The sequence below is a fragment of the Hyperolius riggenbachi genome, chromosome 12 (genome assembly GCF_040937935.1).
Source record: "Hyperolius riggenbachi isolate aHypRig1 chromosome 12, aHypRig1.pri, whole genome shotgun sequence".
Taxonomy (NCBI): domain Eukaryota; kingdom Metazoa; phylum Chordata; class Amphibia; order Anura; family Hyperoliidae; genus Hyperolius; species Hyperolius riggenbachi.
Genome location: NC_090657.1, coordinates 241,250,402 through 241,260,222, shown reverse-complemented (window position 1 = coordinate 241,260,222; position 9,821 = coordinate 241,250,402). Strand labels below are relative to the sequence as shown.

Here is a 9,821-nt window from a genome sequence, read left to right as displayed (position 1 = left end):
GTGTATACAGTGTGTGTGTGTGTATATGGTGCATGTGTGGTGTGTGTATGGTGTGCATGTGTGTGTGTGTATGTATGTGTGTGTGTGTATGGTGCATGTGTGTGTGTGTGTGTGTGTGTGTGTGTGTGTGTGTGTGTATGGTGTGTGTGATGTGTGTATGTGTGTGTGTGTATGGTGTGTGTGTGTGTGTGTGTGTGTGTGTGTGTGTGTGTGTGTGTGTGTGTGTGTGTGTGTGTGTGTGTGTGTATGGTGTGTGTGTGTGTGTATGGTGTGTGTGTGTGTGTGTGTGTGTGTGTGTGTGTGTGTGTATGGTGTGTGTGTGTGTGTGTATGGTGTGTGTGTGTGTGTGTATGGTGTGTGTGATGTGTGTATGTGTGCGGTGTGTGTGTGTGTGTGTGTGTGTGTGGTGTGTGTGTGTGTGTGTACGTGTGTGTGTGTATGGTGCATGTGTGTATGTGTGTGTATACGGTGCATGTGTGTGTGTGTGTGTGTATGGTGTGTGTGTATGTGTGTGTATGGTGCATGTGTGGTGTGTGTATGGTGCGCATGTGTGTGTGTGTACGGTGTGTGTGTGTGTGTGTGTGTGTGTGTACGGTGTGTGTGTGTGTGTGTGTGTGTGTGTATGGTGTGTGTGTGTGTGTGTGTGTGTGCGGGGTGTGTGTGGTGTGTGTGTGTATGGTGCGTGCGTGTGGATATGTGTGTGTGTGTGTGTGTATGGTGCGTGCGTGTGGATGTGTGTGTGTGTGTGGATGTGTGTGTGTTGTGTGTGGTGTGTGTGTGGTGTGTGTGTGGTGTGTGTGTGGTGTGTAGAGTGTGTGTGGTGTGTGTATATGTGTGTGTATGGTGCGTGCGGGTGGATGTGTGTATATGTGTGTGGTGTGTGTGTGTGTGTGAAGTGTGTGTGTGTGAAGTGTGTGTGTGTGAAGTGTGTGTGTGTGAAGTGTGTGTGTGTGAAGTGTGTGTGTGTGTGAAGTGTGTGTGTGAAGTGTGTGTGTGTGAAGTGTGTGTGTGTGAAGTGTGTGTGTGTGAAGTGTGTGTGTGTGAAGTGTGTGTGTGTGAAGTGTGTGTGTGTGAAGTGTGTGTGTGTGAAGTGTGTGTGTGTGTGTGTGTGTGTGTGTGTGTGTGAAGTGTGTATGTGCTGTGTGTGTGTGTGTGTGTGTGTGTGTGTGTGTGTGTGTGTGTGTGTGTGTGTGTGTGTGTGTGTGTGTGTGTGTGTGTGTGTGTGTGTGTGTGTGTGCTGTGTATAGTGTGTGTAGTGTAGTGTGTGTAGTGTAGTGTGTGTAGTGTAGTGTGTGTAGTGTAGTGTGTGTAGTGTAGTGTGTGTGTAGTGTGTGTAGTGTAGTGTGTGTGTAGTGTAGTGTGTGTGTAGTGTAGTGTGTGTGTAGTGTGTAGTGTGTAGTGTGTGTGTGTGTGTGTGTGTGTGTGTGTGTGTGTGTGTGAAGTGTGTATGTGCTGTGTGTGTGTGTGTGTGTGTGTGTGTGTGTGTGTGTGTGTGTGTGTGTGTGTGTGTGTGTGTGTGTGTGTGTTGTGTATAGTGTGTGTGTGCTGTGTGTGCTGTGTATAGTGTGTGTGTGCTGTGTGTATAGTGTGTGTAGTGTAGTGTGTGTAGTGTAGTGTGTGTAGTGTAGTGTGTGTAGTGTAGTGTGTGTGTAGTGTGTGTAGTGTAGTGTGTGTGTAGTGTGTAGTGTGTAGTGTGTAGTGTGTAGTGTGTAGTGTGTAGTGTGTAGTGTGTAGTGTGTGTGTGTGTGTGTGTGTGTGTGTGTGTGTGTGTGTGTGTGTGTGTGTGTGTGTATAGAGCTGGTTGGGCGCTCTCCTCTGATACTGTAGTTGTGAGGACAACAGAGTCATCGTGGCTATGAACCCCAAAGGGTATGAACTATACTAAACTAAGCTGCTCCGCACCATTCATATCAAAGAGAATTGTGGGAACTGTAGTGGAGGCGTGGCCTCTCACTGATCCTCTCTACTTATACCCACACTTCTTCGCTCCCTTCATATCACAGATAATTGTGGGAAGTGTAGAGGAGGCGTGGACTCCCACTGATCCTCTCTACTTATATATCCACACTGCTCTGCACCCTTCATATCACAGAGAATTGTGGGAACTGTAGTGGAGGCGTGGCCTCTCACTGATCATCTCTACTTATATCCACACTGCTCTGCTCCCTTCATATCACAAAGAATTGTGGGAACTTTAGAGGAGGCGTGGCCTCTCACCGATCCCACAGCAGAAAACAAAGCAAGCGCTCACCAACATGGGCCGCATCTGAATGACTCATCACCTCATATGCACCGCTTAAATAGCTCAAATACACACTCAGCAATCAGACAGATGCAAAACATATGCAAAACTAAATACTTACCATGCAAAACAGGATAGCACAATGGGTGCTGCTAGCCTGGTAGTTACAGAACTGTGGAAACAAAATATAGGTAAAAGGCTGCGCATCCCTGACCCAATACTGTACAATTGAATGGTTAATCGCTGTGGCACACACCGCCCCCCCCTGGACTAAAATGTACGCCCGCATCCAAACAATGCAATACTGGTCTATGGAGAAATTTTAGCTTCCATCATAGTTTTGCATGCAAAAATATAGATATACTGGACATCTGCACCAGCGTTGAGGTAAATCTCCAGAGCAGATGTCCTAACACTAAACTGACCTAAGTTAAAAGCAAATGTCTTTGCCCTGGCAGCAGCTACGCTAAAATGTGTACCTCAACGCTGGTGCAGATGTCCAGTATATCTATATTTTTGCATGCAAAACTATGATGGAAGCTAAAATTTCTCCATAGACCAGTATTGCATTGTTTGGATGCAGGCGTACATTTTAGTCCAGGGGGGGCGGTGTGCGCCACAGCGATTAACCATTCAATTGTACAGTATTGGGTCAGGGATGCGCAGCCTTTTATCTATATTTTGCTCTCACCGATCCGCTCTACTTATATCCACACTGCTCCGCTCCCTTCATATCACAGAGAATTGTGGGAACTGTAGAGGAGGCGTGGCCTCTCACGGATCCTCTCTACTTATATCCACACTGCTTCGCTCCCTTCATATCACAGAGAATTGTGGGAAGTGTAGTGGAGGCGTGGCCTCCCACTCATCCTCTCTACTTATATCCACACTGCTCCGCTCCCTTCATATCACAGAGAATTGTGGGCACTGTAGTGGAGGCGTGGCCTCTCACTGATCCTCTCTACTTATATCCACACTGCTCCGCTCCCTTCATATCACAGAGAATTGTGGGAAGTGTAGTGGAGGCGTGGCCTCCCACTCATCCTCTCTACTTATATCCACACTGCTCCGCTCCCTTCATATCACAGATAATTGTGGGAAGTGTAGAGGAGGCGTGGCCTCTCACTGATCCTCTCTACTTATATCCACACTGCTTCGCTCCCTTCATATCACAGAGAATTGTGGGAAGTGTAGTGAAGGCGTGGCCTCTCACCGATCCGCTCTACGTATATCCACACTGCTCCGCTCCCTTCATATCACAGAGAATTGTGGGAACTGTAGTGGAGGCGTGGCCTCCCACTGATCATCTCTACTTATATCCACACTGCTCTGCACCCTTCATATCACAGAGAATTGTGGGAAGTGTAGTGAAGGCGTGGCCTCTCACCGATCCGCTCTACTTATATCCACACTGCTCCGCTCCCTTCATATCACAGAGAATTGTGGGAAGTGTAGTGAAGGCGTGGCCTCTCACCGATCCGCTCTACTTATATCCACACTGCTCCGCTCCCTTCATAGGCTATACCATTGATACTTCTCATTAGACTCAATTGATTATTGACAATATAGGACATATGTACCAGGTCTGGCTGTTTGTTTTTAATTGGTTTTAAATTCATTAGTTGGCATTAATAAAGATCTGCTCCCTTCTTATCACAGAGAATTGTGGGAACTGTAGAGGAGGCGTGGCCTCTCACTGATCCGCTCTACTTATATCCACACTGCTCCGCTCCCTTCATATCACAGAGAATTGTGGGAACTGTAGAGGAGGCGTGGCCTCCCACTGATCATCTCTACTTATATCCACACTGCTCCGCTCCCTTCATATCACAGAGAATTGTGGGAACTGTAGTGGAGGCGTGGCCTCTCACTGATCATCTCTACTTATATCCACACTGCTTCGCTCCCTTCATATAACAGAGAATTGTGGGAAGTGTAGTGAAGGCGTGGCCTCTCACCGATCCGCTCTACTTATATCCACACTGCTCCGCTCCCTTCATATCACAGAGAATTGTGGGACCTGTAGGAGGCGTGGCCTCTCACCGATCCGCACTACTTATACCCACACTGCTTCGCTCCCTTCAAATCACAGAGAACTGTGGGAACTGTAGAGGAGGCGTGGCCTCTCACTGATGCTCTCTACTTATACCCACACTGCTTCGCTCCCTTCATATCACAGAGAATTGTGGGAACTGTAGTGGAGGCGTGGCCTCTCACCGATCCGCTCTACTTATATCCAGGGCTGTGGAGTCGGTCCAAAAATCCACCGACTCCGACTCCGACTACTCAGTTTAGGATTCCACCGACTCCGACTCCGACTCTTCGACTCCGACTCCTCTAATTTGCATATTACAATTTTGTTGATTAAAAGTATGTAACATGAAATTCGTCTCTTAACTGCCAACGCTTAGGAATTTTACAAGACAACTGAAGTGAGGATATGTAGACTACTATATTTATTCCCTTTAGACTAAAACTAGTCCTTGGTAAGAGTACTTGTAAAAGGTACAAACCGGAACAAAGAACATCTATCAGGCCCTAGGCAATGTAAGTGTGGGTACATGTAAGAATGATGTGCAGGTACTCTGCAGGGGAATGAGGAGATTGTAAACAGGCAACACCTCTGTGTTCAATGTGCACAGCATTCTCAGTGGATTCCCTGCAGCTCTGTGGGGAGTGCATATGTAGAGTATAGTAGTACTGTGTAACAAAGTAAACCTGAGACAGATGAAATTAAAGTTTTATACATACCTGGGGCTTCCTCCAGCCACCTTCAGGATAATCAGTCCCTCGTTGTCCTCCTCCACCACCTGGATCTTCTGCTATGAGTCCAGGTACTTGAGCCAGTCGGGTGTAGTGCGCAAGCACACACTCCGCCGCCAGGAGCATACTACACCTGTGCAGCACTATTGCGCAGGTGCAGAATGTTCCTGGCTGTGGGAGCGGCATGCGGCCGGACAGCGCTGACTGGCTGAATTACCAGGACACATAGCAGAAGATCCGGGTGGTGGAGGACAGCGAGGGACTGATTAGCCTGAAGGGGGCTGGAGGAAGCCCCAGGTATGTATAAAACTTTACTTTTCATCCGTCTCAGTTACCCTTTAATTTGTAGTCACCAAACCAAATTTTAACAACATATCAAATTATTTGATTTCATCAGCAAAGGGAGTGCATACATTTGCATAAATCAGCATCAGTGCAGAATTATTTCCATCTCATTGACCATCTCTATTAGTGACACAGCTACACATCAGGCTTTATTCTTACAGCATAGATGTTATTTAGTATATATGTTACGGCCAGAACCCGAAGTCTGGCCACTTCGGGTTCTGGCCGGTCAAATCTAGAAGTGGCCGGCTGATGCGGCCAATATTAGAAATAAACGTTTCTTCCGGACTTTGGCCGGCCAGAACGCGTTCTGGCTAAGTGTGGCCGGCCAAGTCCCGATCTGCCGCTCACCTCTCCCTCCCCTGATGCCGCTAGTCACTGCCAGACCTCACATCAGGACGACCCGGACCGGAGAGGTAAAGAGAGGCAGAGCAGCGCCGCACACGCGACCCGCAAAGACGCTTACACTTCCATGCAGAGGTGACGTCATTGCTCACTTCCGCATGTGAAGTGTATGGGTCAGGGCGGGTAGTGTGCGCGCTGCTCAGCTCCTCTCCGCCGCTCTGATCTGGGGTCTGGAAATAGCGCAGGCTGCCCCCCCCCCAGTCATGCAAAGCAGCCAGAAAAGCCCCCACAGCCATGCAAAACTACCCCAGCAAGGCACAGTGCCCAGCAAAGCGCCCAGCATTTACCCCCCAGCCATGCAAAACGGCCAGCAAATCCCCCCCCCCAGCCATGCAAAACGGCCAGCAAATCCCCCCCCCCAGCCATGCAAAACGGCCAGCAAATCCCCCCCCCAGCCATGCAAAACGGCCAGCAAATCCCCCCCCCCCCCAGCCATGCAAAACGGCCAGCAAATCCAAAGTGTCATGCAAAAACCCAGCAAATTCCCCCCCCCCCCTCAGCCATACAGAAAAGCCCCCACAGCCATGCAAAACTACCCCAGCAAGGCACAGTGCCCAGCAAAGCGCCCAGCATTTACCCCCCAGCAAATCCCCCCCCCCCAGCCATGCAAAACGGCCAGCAAATCCAAAGTGTCATGCAAAAATCCAGCAAATCCCCCCCCCCCCCCCCCTCAGCCATACAAAGCGCCCAGCAAATCCCTCCCCCCAGCCATGCAAAGCAGCCAGAAAGGCCCCCACCCCCCACAGCCATGCAAAACTACCCCAGCAATGCACAGTGCCCAGAAAAGCCCCCCCCCCCCCCTGGCTATGCAAAGGGCCCAGCATATCAAACCCCAGCCATGCAAAAACCCAGCAAGTCCCCTCCCCCCCCCCACAGCCATGCAAAGCGCCCAGCAAATCCCTCCCCCCAGCCATGCAAAGCGCCCAGCAAAGGCCCCCCCTCCCCTCAGCAAAGCTTCCCCCCCCCCCTCCAGCCACGTATAGCACCCACCTGACTGCCACAACAAAGCAGCTAATTTAAAAGCACATGATGTTAACAATATGCCTGCTCCCAAGAAAGCAGGATGTAGACACACTGCAGATTTATTGCAGGATTTGTATCAGTTGTAACTAACAAATAGTTCCAAGTGCCATTCATGTTTCTGGACTTTGGCCGACTGACTTTGGCCGGTTCTAGAACTGGCCGGCCAATGTCAGAAATTCCCAGCATTTTGGACTTTGGCCGACGTCAAATCGGCCAGTTCTAGAAACGGCCGGCCAATTCTAGAATTGGCCGATTTCTGGTTTTGGCCGTAACATATATAAGAGATTCCTGTGTACACATCATATATACAGTCACAATCAGATATGTATATCTGACCTTAAAAATACGGGGACTGCTTTATTGAAGCAGCACAAGTAACTAATTTTGATTGGTTTATTTCATTTTTGTGGACTAAGCACAGCTATTACTGTATATATACTGTATATATACATTATTTTTAATGACTATTATCTGAGAAATAGAACATTTTATCATATTTTCTATTTTAATTACAGTTACAAATTCATTAGGAGTCGGAGTCGGTGCATTTTTTCCCGACTCCGACTCCAGGCACCCAAAATTGTCCGACTCCACGACTCCGACTCCACAGCCCTGCTTATATCCACACTGCTTCGCTCCCTTCATATCACAGATAATTGTGGGAACTGTAGTGAAGGCGTGGCCTCTCACCGATCCGCTCTACGTATATCCACACTGCTTCGCTCCCTTCAAATCACAGAGAATTGTGGGTACTGTAGAGGAGGTGTGGCCTCTCACTAATCCTCTCTACTTATATCCACACTGCTCCGCTCCCTTCATATCACAGAGAATTGTGGGAAGTGTAGTGAAGGCGTGGCCTCTCACTGATCCTCTCTACTTATATCCACACTGCTCTGCTCCCTTCTTTAAACTCAAGGAAAACGAGCAAGCAAAGTTATCATTATGCAGTTTCAATAACCTATATAGGTATCAATAGTAGGGGGAAGAGGTCGTCGACCTCAAAACTAACATCCAAACAAAAAAGAGAAAAAGCACCCCCTCCTTTATAATCTAGTAGTGTCAGGCATTCAAACAGGTATAACTCAAAACACCAGGAATCATGAGAAAATCTTTATTAATGCCAACTAATGAATTTAAAACCAATTAAAAACAAACAGCCAGACCTGGTACATATGTCCTATATTGTCAATAATCAATTGAGTCTAATGAGAAGTATCAATGGTATAGCTCCTTCTGGTTGCTCCTGTGATAAATGTAACAGAGTCCTATTGATTTATAAAAATTAGTAGTAAGGACTACTGTTTCACAGCTGGCTATCCCAGGAGGAACTAACAAACATATGTATAACTACTGCTTTCACATCCCTCCTGCTGAGGAATAAGGTGCTAGTGCTTGTAAAGGCTGAGTAAAAATTTGAGAACTCCCTAATAGAATAAAGTGACAACTGTGCATGAACCACTAATCAATTGAATAAATGTAAAAGATACTGCAAAAGACACTACATCATGTGTATATAAACGTACAAACTACAACAATAAACTCTAGCAGGTAAAAAACAAGAGCTGAAATAAAGTGAATATTAGTGCAGGAAGATGGCCAAAATGGCCAGTAGAGGTAGACCTAAGGTGCAGGAATGAGCAGGGAGGAGGATCGCAGGAGATCAAAAGACTCACCAAGTAGATAAGGTAGTAAGACCAGGAAAGGCTGTACAGCGCTGCCCGCGCTGTCCCACTAGTTCCGCCGAAGCTGCCAAGGGACAATCTGGTAAGGAAGCTGGCGCAGTTTAAATAACCCCCCTGGACGCGGCCGCGTCATCAGCTTGACCCCACGCGCTGTCATAAACGTCAGCGCGTAAGGTCAGCCAAGCGTTTATGACAGCGTGGGGGTCAAGCTGATGACGCGGCCGCGTCCAGGGGGGTTATTTAAACTGCGCCAGCTTCCTTACCAGATTGTCCCTTGGCAGCTTCGGCGGAACTAGTGGGACAGCGCGGGCAGCGCTGTACAGCCTTTCCTGGTCTTACTACCTTATCTACTTGGTGAGTCTTTTGATCTCCTGCGATCCTCCTCCCTGCTCATTCCTGCACCTTAGGTCTACCTCTACTGGCCATTTTGGCCATCTTCCTGCACTAATATTCACTTTATTTCAGCTCTTGTTTTTTACCTGCTAGAGTTTATTGTTGTAGTTTGTACGTTTATATACACATGATGTAGTGTCTTTTGCAGTATCTTTTACATTTATTCAATTGATTAGTGGTTCATGCACAGTTGTCACTTTATTCTATTAGGGAGTTCTCAAATTTTTACTCAGCCTTTACAAGCACTAGCACCTTATTCCTCAGCAGGAGGGATGTGAAAGCAGTAGTTATACATATGTTTGTTAGTTCCTCCTGGGATAGCCAGCTGTGAAACAGTAGTCCTTACTACTAATTTTTATAAATCAATAGGACTCTGTTACATTTATCACAGGAGCAACCAGAAGGAGCTATACCATTGATACTTCTCATTAGACTCAATTGATTATTGACAATATAGGACATATGTACCAGGTCTGGCTGTTTGTTTTTAATTGGTTTTAAATTCATTAGTTGGCATTAATAAAGATCTGCTCCCTTCTTATCACAGAGAATTGTGGGAACTGTAGAGGAGGCGTGGCCTCTCACTGATCCGCTCTACTTATATCCACACTGCTCCGCTCCCTTCATATCACAGAGAATTGTGGGAACTGTAGAGGAGGCGTGGCCTCCCACTGATCATCTCTACTTATATCCACACTGCTCTGCACCCTTCATATCACAGAGAATTGTGGGAAGTGTAGTGAAGGCGTGGCCTCTCACCGATCCGCTCTACTTATACCCACACTTCTTCGCTCCCTTCATATCACAGATAATTGTGGGAACTGTAGTGGAGGCGTGGCCTCTCACTGATCCTCTCTACTTATATCCACACTGCTCCGCTCCCTTCATATCACAGAGAATTGTGGGAACTGTAGAGGAGGCGTGGCCTCTCACTGATCCTCTCTACGTATATCCACACTGCTCCGCTC

The 9,821-nt window shown here is 47.6% G+C and overlaps 1 protein-coding gene across 1 annotated transcript in view; it reads right to left on the bottom strand.

The window, feature by feature from the left end:
- Nucleotides 1-9,821, bottom strand: part of OGFOD3 (2-oxoglutarate and iron dependent oxygenase domain containing 3) — a 311,061-nt gene that overhangs the window by 187,641 nt on the left and 113,599 nt on the right. The gene's annotated exons all lie outside the window — the stretch shown is intronic.